The sequence below is a fragment of the Choloepus didactylus genome, chromosome 17 (assembly GCF_015220235.1).
Source record: "Choloepus didactylus isolate mChoDid1 chromosome 17, mChoDid1.pri, whole genome shotgun sequence".
NCBI lineage: Eukaryota > Metazoa > Chordata > Mammalia > Pilosa > Megalonychidae > Choloepus > Choloepus didactylus.
The window spans coordinates 70,117,456-70,141,496 of NC_051323.1; the positions used below are offsets into that span (position 1 = coordinate 70,117,456).

The 24,041-nt window shown below is 39.3% G+C and overlaps 1 long non-coding RNA gene across 8 annotated transcripts in view; it reads right to left on the bottom strand.

Moving 5' to 3' along the window:
• Positions 1–24,041, bottom strand: part of LOC119512199 — a 191,950-nt gene that overhangs the window by 23,519 nt on the left and 144,390 nt on the right. The window lies entirely within an intron of this gene.

Consider the following 24,041-nt stretch of genomic DNA (forward strand, 5'->3'; position numbering starts at 1 on the left):
CATGATTTGTTTTCACATATTTTCTGAAATGAGCTTTTATTGCTCTTAAAATGGACACAAAAATAAATTTCTTGAAATATTAAGAGCAAATGTACATGAATAATAATAAAAAAGCAGAAGAGGAGGGCAGCTCAAGAAGAATTGACCAGGCAGTGGCTGAGCTGGAGAGGACCCACATCCTAGAGGAGTGGAAGAGGAGGGCATCAAGACCCCGGGTAAAAGTTCAGCTCCTAGAAAGGAACAGGGAGCCCCTCCTAGAGAAAGACGGAACAGAAAGGCAAGACGCAGCCTCTTAGAAACACAGAGTGAGGAAAATGAGGGAGTATAGGCCCTGAGCTGCGTGGAGTGGCTGCTGTAAACAGAAAAGTGGACAGAGAGAGAATGCACTTAAAATGAAGGGCCAGAATGAGATTAGCAATGTGTCGTGGCGCCAATCGCACCTTTGGGAAAGATGTATTCGTTGAAAGGATGCAGCATTGGTGGTGAGAATTGGCGCTTCGGCCACTAAGCAGCTGTGGGAACTTGGTCAAGTCTCAGCTTCTCTGAATTGTAGTTTCCTCAAGGCTGGAGCCAGGTCTGTTTTCCTTTCCCTCCTTCAAGTTTCTCTAGTCACCCATTCAACAATCATAAGGGAACGTTTGCTTGGACTAAGCACTGTGCTGGAGGCGGGGGGAGCAAGATGAACCAGGCCCATCCCACCCCCGAGGAACCCACAGAATGGCTGCCTCTTGAGGGCATTATGGGTTGAGTGGGAAATTCTGACATGTCGGAATTCCACAGGTGAGCACTCAGCAGTGTACACTGATGGACCTCCAACACGATCATGTTCAATAGACCCAGTGTCCCCTGCAAGAGGGTGGGATGAGCCCATCACCCCCAGTCATTTTCACAGAAGGCACAGCTCCCCTCCCCTTCCAGGAAGAGAGTTTCTCAATTTCGTCTACAGATTTATTTACTTTTTAGTCAAAGAAATAGCTCACTGCATTTCTTTAAGTAAACTGCTTTATTCTAAATTTACCTGAATTTTCAAAAAAATAGTTTCTAACTGAAGCTCTACTGTAGCCCGGTAGGAATGGGACTTCCTGAGAGGTTTGCCAGGAGAGCTTGGCCTCCGACAGCTCGGGAACACCATGGTGCCCTTTATTACCAGTTTTCAGTATTTCCATTTCAGGCCCTGGTAAATACAGGGCTATGAGAGGGGGGAAAAATTAATGGGAATATTTTCAAACCTTTGGAAAACTTCAGATTTGATATTTGGCAGGGAGGCTAAGAGGGTGGTTAAAGAAAAAAAGTGCAAATGCTCAAAACTTTCCTTAAGGTTGAGTTTGAGTCCAATTTACTCCAATCTTTTTTCACACTGGAGCTAGCAAGGTTGCAGTTTTTCCCCCTAACAACTCTTCCTTTATTCTATGGAATGTTTAATTTGCCCTTTGAAAGAAAGTATGATTTGTTCCATTTTTCCATGTGCAATTTCTGTGCTATTTACAGACTAAGATAAGAATCAAGATGGATTCATGTGCCAAAAGCATAAATTCAAGGCTGAGAGAGGAAATCAGAATCCTAAATCCCAACTTGGATTGACTCACCAGATGATTCCAGTTACAGAGCCTTGTCATCTGACTCAGTGACACACTATGTGCTAACAGAGACGATTATTCCAAGCAGCCATTGAATCAAAGCACAGCCTATTCCCAAATCAAAGAGTGTTTGGCAGAACGTACTTCTAGAGGCTTAGCTCAACAAAGCTACCCAAAACTTTAAAAAAAACTGCAGTGTTAATCTAGTCGCTCCTTATACCTAAATGATGACAGTGTGATATGAAAACACCGATTATTATGCTTTGCAAGTGCAGCATGTCTATCACCAAAGGAGAGAAGTTAAAATTAATCCCTGTTGATATAACAGATGATATTGATCTGGGGGTCTTTTTTTTATAAATATATGTATACTGAACAAACTCAAACTACTGACCAAAAAGAAAGCAATAAGTTAAGCAAGTTATGAAGAAAACCAGTTAAATCTGATTTAAATAGCATTTTGCTACACTAAACTACTATTGAGCTCATTTACATAAGCTCTGTTTTTTTTCTCAACATCGCAGCGATGGGTTGTTTCATGGATTTTCACCATCCTGAATAATTTGCTTTCTATTCCAGTCTGTTCTCAGCTGTCTGGCCCAGCAAAAGTGCTAGCGGTAGTCACTCAGCCCCATCACCCAACTCCCACCCATCCACTTTTTACTCTGAGCATGCATTGCTCTAATCAGCTCTCCATAGCAGGGAGAAACTGCATCTCATTTTTTCAGACAAACGTGTTAATTGCCATCACACTCACAAGCAAAATGAAGGGCTTTCTTTTTCACCCTTCTCAGTAGACCCACTAGGATTCATCAAAACCCCAACCAACCACCATCTCACAGAAACCATCTCACAGAAACAGGTACATGGTCTTTCAGACAAAAAAAAGCCATGGTTAAAACACACACAAGCACACACACACACATACACACAAATTCACAGGCATATTCATATAAAGTACATACATTGGTGGATAGAATTATTAATATAATAGATTATTATATTAATTTTACTAGCTAAATAGCAAATGGTAAAAGGGACTAAAAAAAAATAAAACATCTTGAGGTGGTAAGCCCAGCTGTGAAGCGTCTTCTGGTAAGGCCAGCTTTCCTGAACTCAATTTGTCCATCTAATTCTGTTGTCGACTTCGTTCTCCGCCAGGGATCCATAGGATGCAGGACATTCTGAGTGGAAAAGACTTGCCTCTGAGCCCTCCTCAAATGTTGAGCATGAACCCTTAAACTTACCCAAGAACGTGTACCCAGAGTTGGTGCCCAAACATGAAACATGAAAATTCTATGTGGGGAAGAAGCCGTTAATCACTTCCAGTTCCTGAGATCACACTGTCACTACGCAAGTTACAGGGAAGGGAAAATCCCCAGGCCACTATTGGCTGGTCAAATATGCAGATCAATTACCCAATAAATAACATTATTTTATAAGTATTTAAAAATAAGTATACACTTGTCTATAAAATAATTGTTGAGAGTTGCATTTAATTTTTTCTATTCATATTTCAAATATTCTCAAATTCATTTCAGAACTCTGGGAGTAATTGCCTAAAGGGAAGCTGCACTCAGGGCCTATTCTCCTAACATCACTCATATAAGCAAATTGACAGATGAAAAGGGCTGTAACGTCCCCTGTTACTAAGAGGTGGGCAGTCTCCGAAAGTTACTAAGAGGTGGGCATTATCCAACTTTGGCCAAGGTGGCGTGAAATAAAAAATTCTCACATATTGCTGGAGAGAATATAAATTAGGACAAACTTCCTGAAGGACAGATTGGCCACATGGATCAAGATTCTTTCAAATGTTCTTATCCTTTGACCTAATAATTACACTTCTTGGAATTTATCCCAAGGAAATTATTAGAGAAGCAAACAGAGAATCATGAACAAGGATGTTCATTGCAATGCTATTTATAATAGTAAAAACTGCCACTGCCTAATTAGCCAACAAAAGGGACTTAGTTAAGTAAATTATAGTAAATCCATAGAACAGAAAGCTGTGCAGCCATTAAAAGCTACGTGTTCAAAGAATGCAAAATGGGTCAGGGAAATGCTGACAAGATGATGTTGAGTTAAAAAGCAGCCATTGCACATTGCATGCAATGCGACCTCAGTTTTCTAAATACTTCCATATGCACATGATGTATAAATATGCATATCCAAAAGTTGGAAGACAGAATAAAAACTAAATTGACTGAGGTTTATTAGGTGCCAGGGAATGTGATAAAACTTTTATATGAATTTTTTTATTGAATCATCAAAATAATACATAAGGTAGATACTTTTTTGGTCCCTAATTTAACAAAGAGGAGGTCAGAGCAAAGAGAGATATAATTGTCCAAGATCAGTTAATAAATTGAGCAGCCATTTTGATCCCCACATAACACTATCCACTATGTTACTTTTCCCCCTCAAAACGATTTTTGTATTTTTCCAAATTTTCTCAGTAAACATTTTTACGTTTAAGAGGTTTTTACTTTTAAGAGGTTGTTAATGGTGGGCAAAATGAGAGTAATTGGTATAAGTATTGAAATTAAACTATTATATTCTTATATGAAGTGAACTGGATATTTTCATTTGTTAAAAGTGAACTGGATATTTTAATTTGTTAAAAGTGAACTGGATATGTTTTTTAACTTATTTAGATTTTGAAAATGTGCCATTTGTTTTGTCTTTTCACATATTTTGGCACTTTTTATTTAGTATGGCATTTTCTGAAACAGGAGGCAGCACTGATGCAGGGGTTTATTAAAATAAAAGTAAAAATACATAAAAAGCTCTCTCTAGATGTCTTCCGTCTTCTTCATAAAAGGTAAGGGAGGCTGCCCAGTGTGAGATAGGCAGGGGTGAAAACCGAAGAGTTCCAAAGAGAAGAGCTGAAATAAAGGCTGTTCTATCAGCCATTGCCAGGTGAATAAAGGATGAGCTGCTGTGGTTGATGATGATTGCGATGAACGACAGATGCAGAGAGAAGGCTCTGCTGACTTTGGCTCCCAGGAAGCAGAACAGGTCTCTCCAGCAGCTCTCAGTGCCTGGAAACCCGAGAGGGAGAGGATAGGGGGTGCCCACATTTTAGGGTGAAGGTGGGTGAGCTGGCCGAAGATTTCTCCATCCGAGCATTAGCTGGGCAGCAGCAGTTTTTTGACTGTGAAGACGGTGCAGGTGGAGGGGACGGTGCCCATCCAGGGGGTCCATAGACGTGCAGGTGGGAGCAGACTGAGGGCCTGTGGGAGCCCACCGGGGAGGGTGCAGTGGGCGCTGGGGCGGCGGCTGCCCGGGGCTGATGGCTCAGGGGACAGCGCAGCATTGGACGCTGCATAGACAAGTCTTCCACAGTGATATGGAAGTGAGAAGAAGGAATCAAAAATGGACACTGGAGATGGAGAAAAGGGAGCGAGAAAGTTCTCGGGACCGATTCTTCAGTGGTCCAAGAAGCTGGAGGTGGTTCGGGGAGGTGTCAGTGGCTACAAATTGTGGTGAGTTTTAGTCAAATCGTGTGGATTTCAAATAAGGAAAAGGAGAAAAGAGTAAAGTGGTGGCTTTGTGGTCTAATTGTGATGTCTTATGAAAACAAGGGTTATGCAGTGTGAAAATCCTTTTATAAAACGTTAAATACTGAATGACAGGATTATACCACCAGGCCAGACTACGAAATGGGAAAACTTGGGTAAATTTTAGGATATTATGTAGCCACTAAAATTATTCTGGTTGAATTTTAAGAACAAATAAAAGAAATTGTAATTAAAAATTTCATTAAAAATAATTCAGAATATTTATAACAAATTGTGGTCATTTTTAAACAAAATTCATGGGGAAGAAATGAGCAGGAAACACCTCCCAATATCAATAGTGATTTCGGTCTAGTTTGAAGAGTTATGAGTGACTTTTTTTTTCTTCTTTTTACCTCTGTATGGTTTCTAAATTGTCTGTAAACAGCATGTATTTATTCCTTTTGTAATTAAAAAATAAAATACTTAGAAAATCATTTGGTGGCTCTGATTAAGTTCATTAACTCCTTTCTTGGTGCACTCCAGTGGGCCCCACCACCCCCTCCAGTCACACTTCTTGACGCCCATCTTCCCCCTCACTTTGCACAAGTGGGCACACACAAACACACACCCATAACTGGTGGCTCGGTCACCATTCCCTGTTCAGCACTTTATCATCCTACGCATTTCTGATCCACCATCTTTGTGCCTGATAATCTTCTCTGATCTCACAATGAGCCACATTGCACGGCCCATCACAAGTACAAACTCCTCCCTCAAACCTTCCATCCTTCCCTCGGGGATGATTATTTACGCATTCTATACTCTCCAGCACTCGGATCTCTTCCATTCCCACATCCTCCCAGTACAGTGACGTGCGTGCAGATAGCTCTCCCCACCAGTCCATAGCCTCACTGATGGCAGGATGGCGCAGGGTACTCCTCTTTTCATTTCCGCATCTACCCCCATGCCTAGCTCAGTATCTGGTTTATAATAAGCATGCAACATATATTTATTGAATTGATTCGAAAATACCCCCTGGGGAGCAATGAGAAGTTTGCTTCCATTCTTTCGGCTTGGCCACTGAGCTCTTGGGTGTGGGACGTGTGACTTCCACAGGATAAGGAACGAGAGATACAGTGTTTTGGGGAAACAGACAGAGTGGGTCATGTTAAGAATTGGAAGGAAGAGATGAAAAATGTTTCAGATCTGTAGGCTTTGCCCGTCCTGAAGCAGAGAGATTCCACAGGCAGATCAAGGGTTGGGGAGGGGGACAAGCTCAGGACTGTGGCTGCCAACCTGAAGAGGTCAGGGGTAAGAAACATGTGCCCAGAGTTTCCTCTTGACGGTATGAAATGCCAGGTGGAACGAAAATGCATCAGAGGCAGAAGGGGAAAGGCCTTTGCAGTGTTGAGAGGATGAGCAGGCCACTGAGAAGAAAGAGGAATGTATACTGTAGATTCTGGTTTACACGTCAAAGCACATGTATACACAACAACAACCCATTGAGAGGGGATCCCAGGCTGCGAATCGGAATGCACCACTGGATCCAGAATGCCCTCTCCTAACTAGTAAGATTTTAACCAGGATTCCTGGCAAAGTACTGAAATCCAAATACTTAGTTTTATTTTCCCACAACCATTTCCCAATCTGGTTCCTTCACAATGAAATCTTAAGCCATCTTGAGTCAAGGCATTCGGTAAGATTTGAAGTGGGAAAATTGTCTGGAGCGGTTTTCTTACCTACTATTTAAGGCATATAGGGACTAAATCCTGAATTCTCACTCTTATATTGTATTGCAGCTGGTACCGGAGTGTCTATTTTAACCACATTAACATTTTCTTAAAAAGCTACACAGTTTTAATATGGAATATTTCATCATATTCATTAATGCTTATTTACACTCATGTAAACTGATGCTCCCAGAGTAACCAAACTTTAAAACGTTGATACAAACATTATGCCTCTTTTAATTGCAATAGACATCTCCTTAAATAATTTAATTCCAGCTAGACCCCTTACCAATAAACAACATATTTTTGGCAGCTTCCTTCCATATACAGTACAACGTAAGGAGGCAAGTAAATGGTTTCTGCAGCAGGTTGCCTTGCATCCTCTGTGTTTTGAGGCCCAAGAGTTATAGATGCAACTTTGAGGCTAATCACACATTAGTGTGTGGAACATGGAGGAACAAACAGAAGTATTTGAACTTGGCTACCTCTGGGCTTGTGGTTCAGAAATGGGAAGGTTCAAAGAAGACCTAACTAACCACCAGGGGGGTGTCTAAATGTCAACCTCATGAGAAATCACTTTTATCATGGAGGAAAAAGGCCCAGGCCATTTTCACTGAGGCAAGTTACTGAAACAGTCACTTCCTCCTTGGATCATCTCAAACACCAAACAGCAGGCAATGGATCAGCTATGGTTCCCTAGCCACCGGGAATTGCCAAACTTAGATTAAGGCGACTGGCACTAACTTATATTGCTTAAATAATGTACGATTTCACTGGAATTTTTTTTATTATTATTAATTAGTTGGATAATTTGATGTGACGGGATTGCATTCACACAAAGAAAAAAAACAGGATTTCTTGCTGTCAACTGAAGAGATTGTTTGACTTTTATTACAATGGATTTCCTTTCTCAAAAGCTAAAAACCTTTTAAATGTATTTTTGTGTCTGCATGTTCTAATTTAGGTTCTAGTTTACTAATTACTAGACAGTTACTATGAAATTGGATTCTTCCTTCCCCACCTTTATGGAATGGTTATTGAGCCTGTTTTCAAGTGCACACCTTCTCAAACTGCTGAGTTTATAGAGTACAGATATTTTGAAAACTATGGGGTTCTGCTAATACTAGCTTAATCGGCATTTCTGGTGCATTATTTATACCACCAACACCTAGTTCTATTCTCACAAAATCTATGCAGTTAAGTGTTTTTATTTGAGTTGGGCATCAAAGCTCTCACCATGCTTTTTTCAGAAAGCACGTATGAAAAATTTTGGGTGTAATTTTTGCCACTCAGAGATTTGTATACTTCAACATGCAGTTGATTGAAGGGAGCAAGGCCTTAACTTTTAATTGCTATGTACAAGCTTTTCTAAGTTTCTATGGCCCAGCTCTCTTTCCAAATTTATCTTAGGAGCAGTTTCTCCCACCTCTATGATGGGAAGAATTTGAATCATTGTCGTGATGTCATCCCTGGCACTGCATTGACTAACACTGAGCATAAATGTAGTTTTCAACTCGTTTCTCTAAACCGTGGGGAAAAGACAGTAAAATCTGTAAAGCTGACTCCATAGACACTTTGGTGGTCTCATAAATGTCACAGAGTGTTCTTCAATTAACACTCTATGACAGGACATCTCTTTAGGTTGGAAGAGTCCATTAAAATATAATTTTTAATATTGTGTTAACTACATAATTAAAATTTGCTAATATTCATAAAGTGGCTTGTACATAGAATATAAACACTATTAAGAGATAAAATCCTATCATTGGTGAAATTCATCAAATAAAGGCAAAACATAGTTTTCCCCTTGCTTATCAAGGTACTAATCTATTAAAGGCAAGTAGAGATATAGCTAATGTTAGGGTTGTAATTTAATTAAGAAGCTTTAGGGAGGAAAGCAAGGCTTCACTTATGATTTCTAGCAATATACCATCCTTAGGATCCCTTCATATTTCTGGATGCCATAAGGTAACTCTGTTTGCTATAAATAATATTGTGACCAGGCAAAAACTCAAATCCTCTCCTCAAAGAGCTCTCAGTCCAAAGAACTGTGACAACTAAGGTGAAACAGTAAAATTTCTCTGAGTTGGAATTCGGAACACTGAGATTGGGTGCTTGTTCAGTCTCAGTTTTCTGAGCAATTAATCCAATTCCCTTAGCTCAACAATTTAATGTAAATTGAGTAGTAAGAATTAGTGCTTGATCATACATAGTAATTGTAAACAAGTCAGACCCTCTCTAGGCCTCAGTTTCCTTAGCTGTAAATGAACACCTAAAGCTTTACGGCCTCTGAGCTCTGTTTAACAGATGAAGTCTTTGCTCTCATCCAGATCTCGAGGCAGAACATTTGAAGAGCACCAGAGCACACGCTAGATGTATTTGTAAAAAGGTTTTCAAGAGGGAGAAGATGAACCTAATGGGATAAGAAGGAGATGAAGAGGAGACTACCCTAAACTCCAAAGGAGATAAAAAGTTGATGGGAGACTGAAGACGCTGAAAACAAGCAGAGAAAGGATTCAACCTTGGGGTGTCATGAAATAACTGCACAGTGAGAAAAATAACCAACAAAATAAGAGAAGAGGCCTTGAGAGAACTTTTGCCCCTCATCTGCTGTCTGATAAGTGTCTGTATTTCAATACCATTTGTTGCTAATAATGATTACTTCTTTGTATATTTTCCCCACAGGGAAATAATTTTACTCAAAAAAAGTCATTGTAAGACTAAAGTTTACTACATTCATTAAGATTCAAATGTATCTATACCGTTTAATGTAATAATCATTTATTGAGCACTTACTATGTCCCAGAAACTGTTTTAAATGCTTTACGTGTATTAATCCTCACAACTTTGACTGAGCTCCATTATAAACCCCATCTTCCAGAAGCACAGAGAGAGCCAGTGATTTGTCCAGCATTGCCCAGCTGGTGAGTAGAGGAATCAATATACAAACAAGAGCAACTGAACTTGAACTTTTATATAGCTTGAACTTTTTTGCAGCTACATTTTTGTCACACATATATGTTTATATTCAGTTCTAACTGAATCTTGGTGGTAAGGGACACTGGGGCATATGCAGGTAGTTTTAAAGAACATAAGAATTTAATAAATAAAACATCATCTGTGAATTGATTAAGAAAAACAATGTAATGGGATAACAGCAAGAAGAGGAAGCTATTTTTTTTAATTGTAATATCTGCTAAATTTTAAAATCAAAGATAAAATTTCCAAGATTCCTAACCAGGGATATAATTCATGCAGTGTTATTTACCAAGCAAGATCAGTTATTTCTCTACTTGAGATATGTTGATTCTGTGCCTCTGGATTCTATTCAGCAACATATGGACAGTATGTCTGGAAAGCAAATTGTGTGCTATTGCTAGGCATAAAGACAACAATTAAGACACTAGACTGTGGCCTTTTGACCCATTGTGGTACCTTAGAGCTTTCCTTCACATCCTCCTTGAGCTCCTTGGGAAATACGATGACGTGCCCATGGCTGCCCACTGTCTCTAAAGGACCATTTCTATAAGCCCAGGCTTTAATATTTTTAGATGACACTAGGCTAATGTCAATTTTAAGGCATGAATTTCCTGGAATGGTCTGTCAGCCTATTTATTTTGGACACATTGTTTTTCTTTTAATTGTATATCACACAGCAGGCACTCAGTAAATACAAGCCCAGGTTTTTTAGCCCATGAGAGAACTCCCAATAGGTAATGATGCATTTTTTAAAGAAACCAGTGTAATAAAAAAAATCAAAATTCTGATGTATTTCAGAAAGAAGAGGCAGAATGACAATTCTCTTACAGTAAGAAAAGAATTTTAGAAATGAAAAAAAAATCACCTATTAATATCAATATAAAAGAAGGAAGGAAGGAGTGAGGGAGGGAGGGAGGGGAAGGCAGGAGAGAGAGGGAGGGATGTGGGGGGGGGGAAGGAGGGGAAGGAGGGAGGGAGGGAAAAAGACAAAGAGGGAGAATAGCATGTAGTAAAAGGAAAGCAGCAACTGTTAAGGAAGTAAGCTGTCCTGAGAGTGTTGACTATACAAATGTGTTAACTTCATTTTCATTTTTTTTACTTGTTGTGCCCAATATAATTGAATATCTATGGCATAAACTTCTTTCAGAACTTTCAAGTCCACCAAAGGAATTTCGGAATCTCTTTATCAGTACAAGATGGGTCACTTAAAATAGACAGTAGACCTCGAAGAAGCACATCTGAAAGTTGAGGCTGGCAGACAGAAGCCACTTCCAATACCCCAACAGACATCTTTCAAATGAAGAAGAAATACACTCCACTATTTTTTCATTGATTTCAGATGAAGAATTTCTCCTAACTCGACTTTGTTTTCACATGACACTTATAATTTGATATCCCAAAGATGGGCTTGGGCTTGTTATGTGGCCCTTTAATTCAGTTTTGCAAGTTTCCAGTCCCCTTGCCTGTTTTCAGGCCAATCAGAATCCTATAGAGAGGAATAAGGAAGCATGTCTGTTGAAGAGATGATTTTCAAAATTAGAGAATTTGCTACCAATTCAGGAAAAAGATTTGACTTGAATGTTGAGTGTCGAACAAAGGATACCCAGAAGTGATCAGATCAAAAATGGAATTTAAAAAGAAGTGCATGGCTCCCTCTCTCAGAATTTCCATTGGTTAGAATGTTCCTTAGCTTAGCATCTCTGTGTATGGTCTCCAGTTAATGTACCATATTTTCTAAGGTTTGATGAAGACTCCAAAGCCCTTAAGATATGAATTGCTATAATTCCTAAATCAAACAGCATTCAGTTCAGTCCCAGACCATTGCAGGGTAATAAGACCGGTATTTCGTATTTTAATTAGTCATTTTATACTTCTAACAACTTCTTTGACAATCTTGGATTACTTGTTTGTTTATATGTGATAAAAGCCATGTTTGGCTAAAAATATGAATGCTACATTTGAATGTCCATTTACATTTTAGTAGTTATAGAAATAAATTTTCCAGTCCTTTAGATTACAGCTTTTTATAGACACTGAATACAATCACCTAATTTATTTTAATATTATTCCTTTTTCAGCTTTCTCATGAGTATCTCCTAACACAGCAGAGACATCAAGTTGATAATAAGAATTCAAGACAAAATGCTTGAACACTCATCAGAAACTGTCTTTGAGTTTGCAAAGAAATTTGCTACTGACATTTGAAATTTTCAAGATAAATAAAAAAGCCATTTGGCTACATTGTGCACTGTTACTATATTTTAAACTCCCTCTGTGTGAAGACTATGACTATGTCTTTGTCCTTGTATCCTGATACTGTGTCTTTACACATGATTCTTTCTCAATAAATATTTATTGAATCAATAAATGCATAAACAAATGGAATTTATATAATGATTAAAAACTACTTTTCTCAAAGTCTATATATAAAATAGTGAGAGAATCCCAAAGCACTAAAATCAACTTAAATATGGAAAATAATATATGTATGTGTGTATATATATATATATACACACATATACATGTGTAATGATTTCGTATAGAAAGAGAGAGCATGATTTTTTGCTTGTCAGAGACATATTTATATACTTCCCATTTATTGTAACCTACTGTTTTATATTCCACAGCAGATATTTTTCAATAAATTAATTCTTACAATAAGCATATGATGGGAAATACCCTCTCCATGTTATAGCAGAAGTAAAGTATCATGGATAAATGACAGAGCTACAATATCCCAGAGTCAAGATTCCTGTCTGGGTCTGTCAGACTTTAAAGACTTTCCATTGAACAGGCCTGCCTCATCTTTATTCATTTTAGGAAATAGAAAAGCAAAATTTCATTTCAATACATAACAAACAGGAAACTCATATCCTGGGAACATGGTCATAACAATAAACAAGGATGTTTGAAATGATTTGGGAAAATGTAAGTGACAGCTATGTGTCCCTTTTAAAGCATCTAGGATTTGCCTACAAAACTTCGGGTAGGACAGTTCCACTGTTGGCAAAGGAATTCTAGAATGCCTCTGACCCACTGTGCAATTCCAGTGTCCTCAGATGTGCTGATTCCAGTGTCCCCAGATGCCATGTGAATTATTGGGAGCCGTGATACACGTCCAGTACCTCCAAGTCTTTCAGTTTGTGCCCACAGTCTATTACAAAACACTTAAAACCAAAACAATGAAATGCATGTTCCTCAAGGTAGGAAATACTGAAGAGAGAAATGGAGACTAAATTCCCAAAGCTCAAGATGAGTTTCAACATTACAGAATTATAATCATGTAGGAACAATTCTGAAGCCCACTTTTGATAACATAGAATTGAAATCAGAGCTCTAGTACTAGCCAGTATGTGACTTCAGCAGGTCAGTTATGTTCCCTAGGTTAGAATGTTTTTTTTTCTAAGAAATTGTATATAAAATTAAAACTTAGTAAACACATACAAGTGGAGATGATGTAATTGGAGTCAGTTTGTTACCAGTCAATCTCCCTCTGACCCCCAAGTCATAGAGCCTAGGCCCCTCAGTGAAAACCTAGGACACTAACAGACACTCAAGCATCTGCTGGCCCTAAGCCATGTAATCATAACACTCTCCATTATATCTTCAATTTAAACAATTTTGTAGAATTCTTAAAGAAACCAGTTTGCAGAACCCATGATGCAACACCATGACTAAGAAACATAATATCTAAAGTGTATTCTTGAGTCCTGGAACTGAAAGTTACAAAAACCCTTAAAAATTCTGACTTAGCTCCAGATAAAAAGGAGTCCAATAAACCAAGATGGCAGCATAAAATGATCTAGATCTGTCCCCTCATTGAATCTTTGAGTAACTGTCAAAAACTGGCAGAGCTATTTTCCTCAGGACTCCAGAAAACAGTTAAAGGATTGCAGTAACTAGGTAAGTGCCAAATCAAGAAAACTCAGTTAAAAACAGCGGGAGTACCTTGTGGTGCCATTGCCGACCCCTCCCTTACCTCTCCCCAGAGTGGTGGGGCACTACCCTGTGCTCTCACTTAAGTCCCAGACCTTGTTCCAGAGGGAGCAGGGCAATCCCTCTATTCATACTGGGGAGCCTATATGCCAACACTATCTATTAATGGCAACCTCAAGGGCTGAACTAGGACACTCATCTCTGCCTTGCCCTGCCAGGACTTGCCCTGCAGACAGAAACAGCTTGCTCATATCTAAATCAGTAATATCTAAAACAATTATATCAAAGTGGTCTGGGGCAAAGGATTACAGCTTTATAGAGCACCCAGGGGGATCTGATTCATAAGGAGAGGAAGCATTTGGATTCCAGTAACAGGGGAATGCCCAGGACAAGACACAGGCTTAGAAAAGATGGAGAGGATCCCACAATTTCTCTTTGGGATTATCTTCTCGTTATGAGGGCTAAATTCTAAATGAGAGCACCAGCCAACACAGACCCAATCAGCAAAGACTGTGAATGGTGTTTTGTTTCCAATGGTTTGTTTTTCTTAGCTCTTGGCACTCAAGGAAATCTCTGTCATATCACTAGCTGTGCCAGTTTGAATGTATTATGTCCCCAAAATGCCATTATCTTTGATGTAATCTTGTTTGGGCAGACGTTATCAGTTTTGATTAGATTTCTTTGAGGGTTTCTTTGGAGATGTGCCCCACTCAGCTGTGGGTGATGACTCTGATGAGATGTTCCCATGGAGACATGGCCCCACCCATTCAGGGTGGGCCTTGATCAGTGGAGCCATATAAATGAGCTCACTCAAAGAGAGGGAACTCAGTGCAGCTGTGAGTGACGTTTTGAAGAGGAGCAAGCTTGCTAGAGAGGAACGTCCTGGGAGAAAGCCATTTTGACACCAGAACTTTGGAGCAGACACCAGCCACGTGCCTTCCCAGCTAACAGAGGTTTTCTGGACACCGTTGGCTGTCCTCCAGTGAAGGTACCTGATTGCTGACGTGTTACCTTGGACACTTTATGGCCTTAAGACTGTAACTGTGTAACCAAATAAACCCCCTTTTATAAAAGCCAATCCATCTCTGGTGTTTTGCATTGCGGCAGCATTAGCAAACTAGAACACTAGCTGAATACAAACTTAAGGAACAGACAGCTCAGGGACTAAATCCCAGCATTAACTCTTTAAAATATTAAAACATACAGTGTGCAACAGAAGATTATGAGGTAAACAAAGAAACAGGAAACAATGGTCCATCCAAAGGAACATGATAAAAATTCAGAAACCACCAATAAAGAAGTCCAGACTTTGAACACACCAAAGACTTACCAGAAAGAGAGAGATGAGAGAGAGAAAGAGAGAAAGGGGGCGAATCCTTAATATGCTCAAAGGGCTAAAGTAAAACATGGAGAAAGAATTAGTGGCTATCAGAAAAATGATGAACGATCAATATGAGATGCTCAATAAAGACATAGAAATTTTTAAAAGGAACCAAACAGAAATACTGAAGTTGAAGACAGCAATAACTGAAATAAAAGGAAAAAAAAAACTCTAGAGAGTTTCAACAACAGATTAGAGCTGACAGAAGAAAAAAATCTATGAATCTGAAGGTGAGACAATTGACATGATTCAGGCTGTGAACAGAAAGAAAAAAGAATGAAAAAATATGAGCAGAACCTAAAAGACCCATGGGATACCATCAAGCATACCAATATATGAATAACGGGAGTCCCAGAAAGAGAAGAAAGAGAGAAGGGGACAGAAGAAATAACCAAAGAAATAATTGTAGAAAACTTCCCAAATTTAACAAAAGATATGACTATACACATTCAAGAAACCCAGCAGACCCCAAACAGGAAAAACTTGAAAAGAACCACACCCAGACACATTATAAGCAAACTGTCAAATCCCAAAGACAAAGAGAGAATCCTAAAAGCTGCACAAAACAGCAACATGTCATGTAAAGGGATCCCCAGTAAGATTAAATGCTGATTTCTCATTACAAACCATGGCAGCAAGAAGGCAGTGGGATGAAATATTTAAAGAACTGAAAGAAATTAATTGACAACAAAGAATTTTATATCTGGTGAGACTGGTGTTCAAAAATGAGGCAGAAATTAAGAAATTCCCAGATTAAAAAAAAAAAAAAAGTTGAGGAAGCTTATCACCACTAGACATGCTCCACAAGCAAGGTTAAAGGGAGTTCTTCAGACTGAAGGAAAGGACACTGACAGTAGATCAAAGCAGCATAAAGAAATAAAGATCTCTGGTAAAGTAACCAAACAGGAAACTATAAACATTGTACTACTGTATTGTATTTTTTGGTATGTAACTCCACTTTCTGTTTCTTACAAGTCTAAAATGCAAATGCAAAAACAATATTGACAAATCTATGGTTTCAAATATACAATATATGAAAAATACAATTTGTAACAAAGACAATGAATAGTAGGGGGATGGAGGAGTATAGAAACAGTATTTGTGTAGCTATTGACATTAAATTGGTATCAAATAAAACAATGACTGCTATAGATTTGAGATGTTAAATTAAACCTCATGGTCACTACAAAGAAAATATCTGAAAAATATATACAGAAGAAAATGAAAAGGGACTCAAAATGGTACAATACAAAAAAAAATCAAATAAATATGAAAGTAGGCATTAACCGGTAAACAGAGGGATGACAAAAAGTATAAGACTTACAAAGACCAAAGAGCAAAACAGGAGAAGAAAGTCCTACATTATCAGTAGTTACTTTAAATGTAAATGGATTAAGCTCTTTAGTCAGAAGGTATTTAACAATGTAGATTACAAGGGGTGACAGTGTAATTGTGAAAACCTTGTGGATTGCACTCCCTTTATCCAGTGTATGGATGGATGAGCAGATAAAAAGAGGACAAAAACTAAATGAAAAATAAGGTGGGATTTGGGGGGGGGGGGGTGACTTGGGTGTTCTTTTTTATTTCTATTTTTTATTCTTATTCTGATTCTTTGTGGTATAAGGAAAATGTACAAAAATAGATTGGGATGATGAATACACAACTATATGACGGTAGTGTGAACAGTTGATTGTACACCATGGATGATTGTATGGTATGTGAATATATCTCAATAAAACTGAATTTTAAAAAAAAGATATAGATTTGCAGAATAGATAAAAAGACTGACCCAATTATATGCTATTTACAAGACAGTCACCTTAAATTCAAAGACACAAGGTAGGTTGAAAATGAAAAGAAAGAAAAAAATATATATTCCATGCAAATAGTAACCAAAAGAGAACTGGAGTAGCTATAGTAATATCAGATAAAATAGACTGTAAGTATAAACTGTTACAAGGGACAAAGAAGGTCACCGCACACTGATAAAAGGGTTAATTTGACAAGAAGATATAGCAATTATAAATATATATATGCCTAACAGCAGAGCCCCAAAATATATTGGTGTATAAATTGATGTATTTGAAGGGAAAAATAGATGGTTCTACCTTAATAATAGGAGACTTCAATAGATCATTTTGGTAATGGGTAGAACATCTAGATAGTAGATCAGTAAGGAAATAGAAGAGTTGAATGATACTATAAACCAAGTAGACCTAACAGACATATGTAGAACAGTTCACCCAACAATGGCAGAATACGTATTCTTCTCTAGAGTACATGGGTCATTCTCCAGGATAGACTGAACGTCAGGTCAAAAAACAAGTCTTAATAAATTTTAAAATATTGAAACTATACAATGTATCTTCTCTGAGCCCAATGGAATGAATCTAGAAGTCAATAATGGGGAGAACTGAAATATGCATATGCATGTGAAAATGAAACAAGCACTCTTAAACAACCAATGGATCAAAGAAGAAATCACATAGGAAATTTAGAAAATATCTTGAGGAGAATGAACACAGAAACACAGCATACCAAAACTAACAGGATACAACAAAGGTAGTGCTGAGAGGGAAAACTACAGCATTAACTTCTTATATTAAAAAAAAAAAAAATCAATTCGGAGACCTAACCTTTCACACTTGGAAGAACTAGAAAAAGAACAAACTAAACGCAAAGCGAGCAGAAGAAAGCGAATAACAAAGACTAGGGCAGAGATAAATGAAATAGAGAACAAAAAAGAGAGAGAGAATCAACAAAACCAAAAATCAGTTCTTTGAAAAGATCAATAAAATAGATGAACCTTTAGCTCACTGACAAAGAGATAAAGAGAGAGGATGCAAATAAATAAAATCAGAAATAAAAGGGGGAACATAACTATTGACCCCACAGAAATAAACAGGACTATAAGAGTATACTAATAACAATTGAATGCCAACAAAGTAGACAACTTAGATGAAATGGAAACATTCCTAGAAACACCCAAATTATACACACTGACCTCAAGAAATAACAGAAGATCTCAACAGACCAATAACAAGTAAAGAGATTGAATCTGTATTCAAAATCCTCCCAGCAAAGAAAAGCTCAGGACCAAATGGCTTCACTGGTGAATTTTACCAAACATTCCATAAAGAATTAACACCAATCCTGCTCTTACAAAAAATTGAAGAGAGGGGAATATTAAACTCATTCTATGAGGCCAGCATCATCCTTATACCAAAGCTTGATAAATATACCAAAAGAAAAGAAAATTGCAGACTAGAATTCCTTATGAATAGATATGCAAAACTCCTCAACACAATACTTGCAAACCAAATCCAACAGCACTTTGAAAGAATTATATGATCTAGTGGCATTTATCCCGCCTATGCAAAGGTGGTTCACCATAAGAAAATCAATTAACGTAATACACCACATTAACAGGAAAAAAACACATGATCATCTCAATTGATACAGAAAGGGCATTTGACAAAATCCAGCACCACTTCTTGATAAAAATCACTCAGAAAACCAGAAATAGAAGGAAACATCTTCAACATAATAAAGGGCATATATTAAAAACCTGCAGCTAACATTCTCAATGGTGAAAGACTGAAAGCTTTCCCCCTAATATCAGGAATACGACAAAGATGCCCACTGTCACCACATATCCAATAAGGGTTTAATATCCAGAAAATATAAAGAAATCCTACAACTCAATAACAGAAAGACAAACAACCCATTTTAAAAATGGGCAAAGTACTTGAATAGACATTTCTCCAAAGAAGATATACAAATGGTCAATATACATCTGAAAAGATGCAAAATGCCATTAACCATCAGGGAAATGCAAACCCATTTGCATTTCACACCCACTGGCAAGTTGAAAGCACCCAGAGTCATAAGGAAGTTCAAGATCCTTTTCCCACTCCCTCTTTCTGTGACCTGACTCCAAAGCTCCAAAGAATGCCAGCACTGAAATTTGGTAAAAGAAGAAAAAAAAAAAGTGGTATCACAATGAGATACCATCTCCCACCCATTAGAATAGCTACTATGGGGGAAAAATGGAAAATAAGTGTTGTGAGGATGTGGAGAAATAGGGACAATCATTCATTGTTGGTGGGAATGTAAAATGGGGCAGCCACTGTGGAAAACACTTTGGTTAAGTATCGAATTATAGAATTACCATATGGCCAGATGTTTTAGTTTTCAGGCTGCTAAAGCAAATAACATGTAATGTGCTGGACTGAAAAATGGGCATTTATTGGCTCATGGTTTTGAGAATGGGAAAATTCCACATCAAGGCATCATTGGGTTTTCTTCCTGAAGCCTGGTGTCCTGGGGCTCACTGCTCTTTGGTGCTTTGTGCCCCTGTCACATGCCAATACACATGGCAGCCTCTTCTGGCCATTCCCTTCTCTCCCAGGTTCCATTGGCCTTCAGCTTCTTGCTTCCCAAGGCTTTGTCTCTACCTGTCTGAATTTCATTCTGGTTATAAAGGGCCCCAATAATAGGATTAAGACCCATCCTGACTGAGCTGGTCCACACCTTAACTCAAGTAACCTCATCCAAAGGTCCCAATTATACTGGGTTCACAACCGTAGGAATGGATTAAGGTTAAGAACATGTTTTCTGGGGTGCATAGCTTCAAACCACCATACCAGGCAATCCTGCTTGTAAGAATATACCCCAAAGCATTGAAAGCAGCAACTCAGACAGATATATGCACACTAATATTCACAACTGCCCCAAAAATGGAAGCAACCCAAGTGTCCATCAACCAATGAATGGATAAACAACATGTGACATATTCATACAACTAAATATTATTCAGCTGTGAAAAGGAATGAATTTCCGGTACATGTGGCAACGTGAATGAAACTTGAAGACATCCTGTTAAGTAAAATAAGGCAGACACAAAAGGACAAAGATTGTGTGGTCTCACATATGAAGTAATTAAAATATGCAAATTCATAGAGTCAGAAACTAGAATACACATTACTATGGGTGAAGGTAATTGTAAGAAACGGGAAGTTATTGCTTAATTGGTAGTGTCTGTTTGGGGTGATGGAAAAATTTTGGTAATGGATGGTTGTGAAAGTAGCACAATATTGTAATTATAATGAACATTGCTGAATTGTATTTTTGAAAGTGTTTAAAATGGGAAATTTTAGATTGTATATATGTTACCAGAATAAAAACATTAAAAAACCAGAGAACTGCATAACACAGAGAGTAACCATAATGTAATTACAATAATATTGTTTCACCAATTGTAACAAAGGTAAAGCACTAACGCAAAATGTTAATAATAGTTCAAACATATTAGAGGATGTATATGGGGACTCTATTTTCTGCACAATTTTTCTCTAAACCTACAGCTTTTCTAATTAAAAAATTTGGGGTGGGGGGAGACAAGAATAGACTAAAACTTTCTCATTATAAGCCTGAGGACCACCAGTGCAGGCCAAAGTACACTAAAATCAAGTATGAAAACCTAGATATGAAGCTGACTTCTGGTGAGAAGTCTAATCTAGGGATCTAAATGCAGGGAACATGTACATGAAATAGTATCAGATCCATGGGAGTGAATGACAGCCCCTAGGGGGAGAATGACAAATGAGAATTAGTGAGGGTCTATGATGGAGCCCCAAGATGCCTGAGGTTAGACAGGGGGAGCACAGGTAAGGAGAGAGTGTTGTCTCAAAAACCAAGAGGGGAGTGATTAGGAAAGCGCGGTCAACTGCTGAGTACTGCTGAATGGGGAGTTGGGTGGGATCAGAGGACAGAGCAGCCTCTGCAGCTGGCAACCTCGAGCAGAGCAGCTGGAGTGCAGTTTGCAGAGCAGCAGCGTGCCCCAGGTTGTGCTGAAGAGGGGATGAGCGGTGGGGAATGAAGGTAAAGGCCAGGCAGTCACACAGAGCAGCCCCTCGATTGAAATACCAGCACCTTGAAATTCTTTTCAAATTTCTTTGAATTTGTCTCTTCTGTAAATGAAGTCTGATGAGATGATGGACAATAGAGCATGCACTGGGATCCTGGAACCCAAACACTGCCCTGCCTCCCTACTGCTCCCCAGGAGGGATTCTCCTTCCCCTACTCCCTGCCCAGGTCCCCCTCTCTGCCGCTGCCCTGCAACCATTGCCAGCTTCTACCTAGGAAGGTAAACTGAACCGGGTCACGTTGTCAGGAGGAGGCCAGCATTCTGCTGTTGCTTGCAACCCCCAGTGGAGACACGGATGAGGACATGGGGAAGGTCACGGACAGTAGTGTGCCTTGTGGGGTCTCAGGGCTGGGGAAGGTGATGGCCAGCATCAACCCAGGCTGGCAGCACCATGGCCCAGTCACAGGCAACTCTACGGTGTCTTCTTCCTGACCCTTCATCCCGGTACAGAGCCCCTCCGGGCACCGAGGTTGCAATTCCTTGTGAGACGTCTGTCCACCATGGGTCGTGCAGCAGCCCTTGGGAAGGGAAGATGGCCTTCCCTACCTCTGGCCAGGCCCTATATTTTCATTTTGCTTTGGACCCTGCAAAAAATGTAGCCCACCCTGGTGAAGGCAATAACTTTCTGAAGTTTAAATTTGAAAAGGAGGAGGAAAAGTGGATCAAAAAGTGGCAGGAGATGTAAGGCCGAACAAATTTTGTTATTTTTTATAGAATGGCAGGTACTAAGTATGTGTGCATGCTGTTGGAAGTAATTGAGTAAAGGGGTAAGACTGATGGTCAAGAGGTGTGGAGAAAGGAAAATTGCAGATGAGGGTCTTAGAAAAGCAAGAGGGTCTAGAGCTAGAACCAGGTGGATAATTTGATCTCTTCTCTCAAAATGGGAAGGAAGAAGACAGAGCATGCAAATATACTAAGTGTATAATAAGTTTGGTGGTGAAAGGATGAGGTAGGTAGAGTCTGCTGACTTCTATTTACTCAATAAAATATAAGAGATGAGCATCAGCTGAGCATGAAAAGTGGAAGAGGGATGTGGGAAGTTAGAGAAGAGATGCAAATCAGAGAAATGAGTGAGCCAGAGAACTAGAAGACATGGTAGAGTTGATGGTGTCCTCCATACCAGTTATCACACTGCTGTCTACCGATCTGTTTGTTTCCATTTTGTCTCTCTCCCTGATGAGATGTGCCCTCCATGAGAAGCGGAGCCATGTCATCTTTTCCGCAGATCTACCCTCAGTGCTTACTGCAGGGCCTGGCCCCTGGTGGAATGCAATAAGGAATTGCTGGAAGGAGGGAAGGAAGGATGGAAGGAAGGAAGGAAAGGACAAGGGGCAGGTATGAGAGTCTAATGTAATCATTATTCATACTTAGTCTATATCTCCTAGAAAAATGTGCATTTGACATAATGAGCATCTCAGGGACCAGAGAATCAGAAAATGGTTTCTACACTTGTGAATCGATGTGAATGTGCCTTGTGTTGTAGATTTGTGAAATAAGGACTCCTTCCCGACCAGATGCTTGCATCTTCTTATCCCTACTGGAGATGGGTAGTATTCCCTTTTGACCACTTCCTGTCTCGGTTTGCAGTCATAACTTCCCTTAGGGTAGAGATGGTTATGAAACAATTTGTCTTCTCCTGGGGCGGCTGAGCCCTTCTAATAAATGGGAATTGCCTTTCCTTCCAGTGTTTATTAGGCAGCAAGTCAAAGGCTGGCCCAAATGAGAAGATAATTGCCATGACTAAGTTCAGGCCCTTTCCAAAATCATACCCAGCCAGCTGGTGAGGGAGTTAACCGTTTAATGAACAAGGGTCCAAGTGCAGGCCCAGGGGGAGAAGGTTAATAGGAAGGGCTTTACTGTTTTGAAACAGATGTACACCAGAGTACTGTCAACAAAGGAGTTCAACTGTCACCAAGCCATCTTATCATCCCCACCAGGGAGAGTTTAAAACCCTGCTTCTGATGGACTAAACACAGGTATTCTACTATTGAGTAGATTTTTTTAGCTCCAACATATAACATTTCTGGGAAGACCTAACTATAGCCCATGTTCTGGATAACGATATGCAGATCAAGTTAATCCACTTGGCAATAACTTACTATTGTGGAGAGCATTTAATGTCTTCTGTGCACTTTGTCATGCTCACCAATTCTAGCCACATAACTCTTCTCGGAGGGAAGCAGGAAGCCAGTATCACTTTCCCCATTTTACTCATAAAGAAACTGAGGCATAAAACATGAAATGACTCATAGATCCTTATATTGTAGAAAACTTTACAAATTCAAAAAACATGACCACATAGCTGATCTCATTTGGTTTCCATAACAACTACAGAAAGTGACGTAGCCATATATTACTGTCCGCATTTCACTGAGAGGAAGATGGAATGCAGAGGGGCTAGGGTTGCCCAGGTGGTAAGTATTAGAGTTAGGGTTAGAGCCCGAGTCATTGGATGTCTACATTAGTCCCCTTCTGACCTTACCACTCGTCTTCACACAGCCAGATGAGGGCCAAAGAGCCACAGTTTTGGAGTCAGCTCCTCCAGACCCCTACAGGGGTTGGCTGGAAGGTTCACTGGAGACTGGGAATCCCTTTACTCTTCTCTCAGGGAACAACGTCTGCTCCTCCCAACTGAAGGCCAAAGAGCTGGGTGGCAAGGATATGCGGCAAGAAGAAAGAAACTTCTCTGCTCCAACTATAAGATGCTCTAATGATACTTTCCTCAAAAGGGAAAGAAACTCAAATAGATTTGTAATAATTTTGAATCTCAGTGGGAAATGGTCCAAATGCCAATCCCTCATGTTCCATGTAGATCTCCTACATAGCATCTGTGAATACAAAAAAAACACCTATGGCAAGGGAGACTGCCTCACTCCCCAGGGCTCCTTCGAAGATCCGAATGTCAAGAGGAGCTGGGGATGGATGAAAGGTGACGTATGCCAAAGCTTCAGACAGAACCTCCTTAGAGCTTTCACAAGGCCCAGACACTTTGACCTTCTTGGGCCCCTT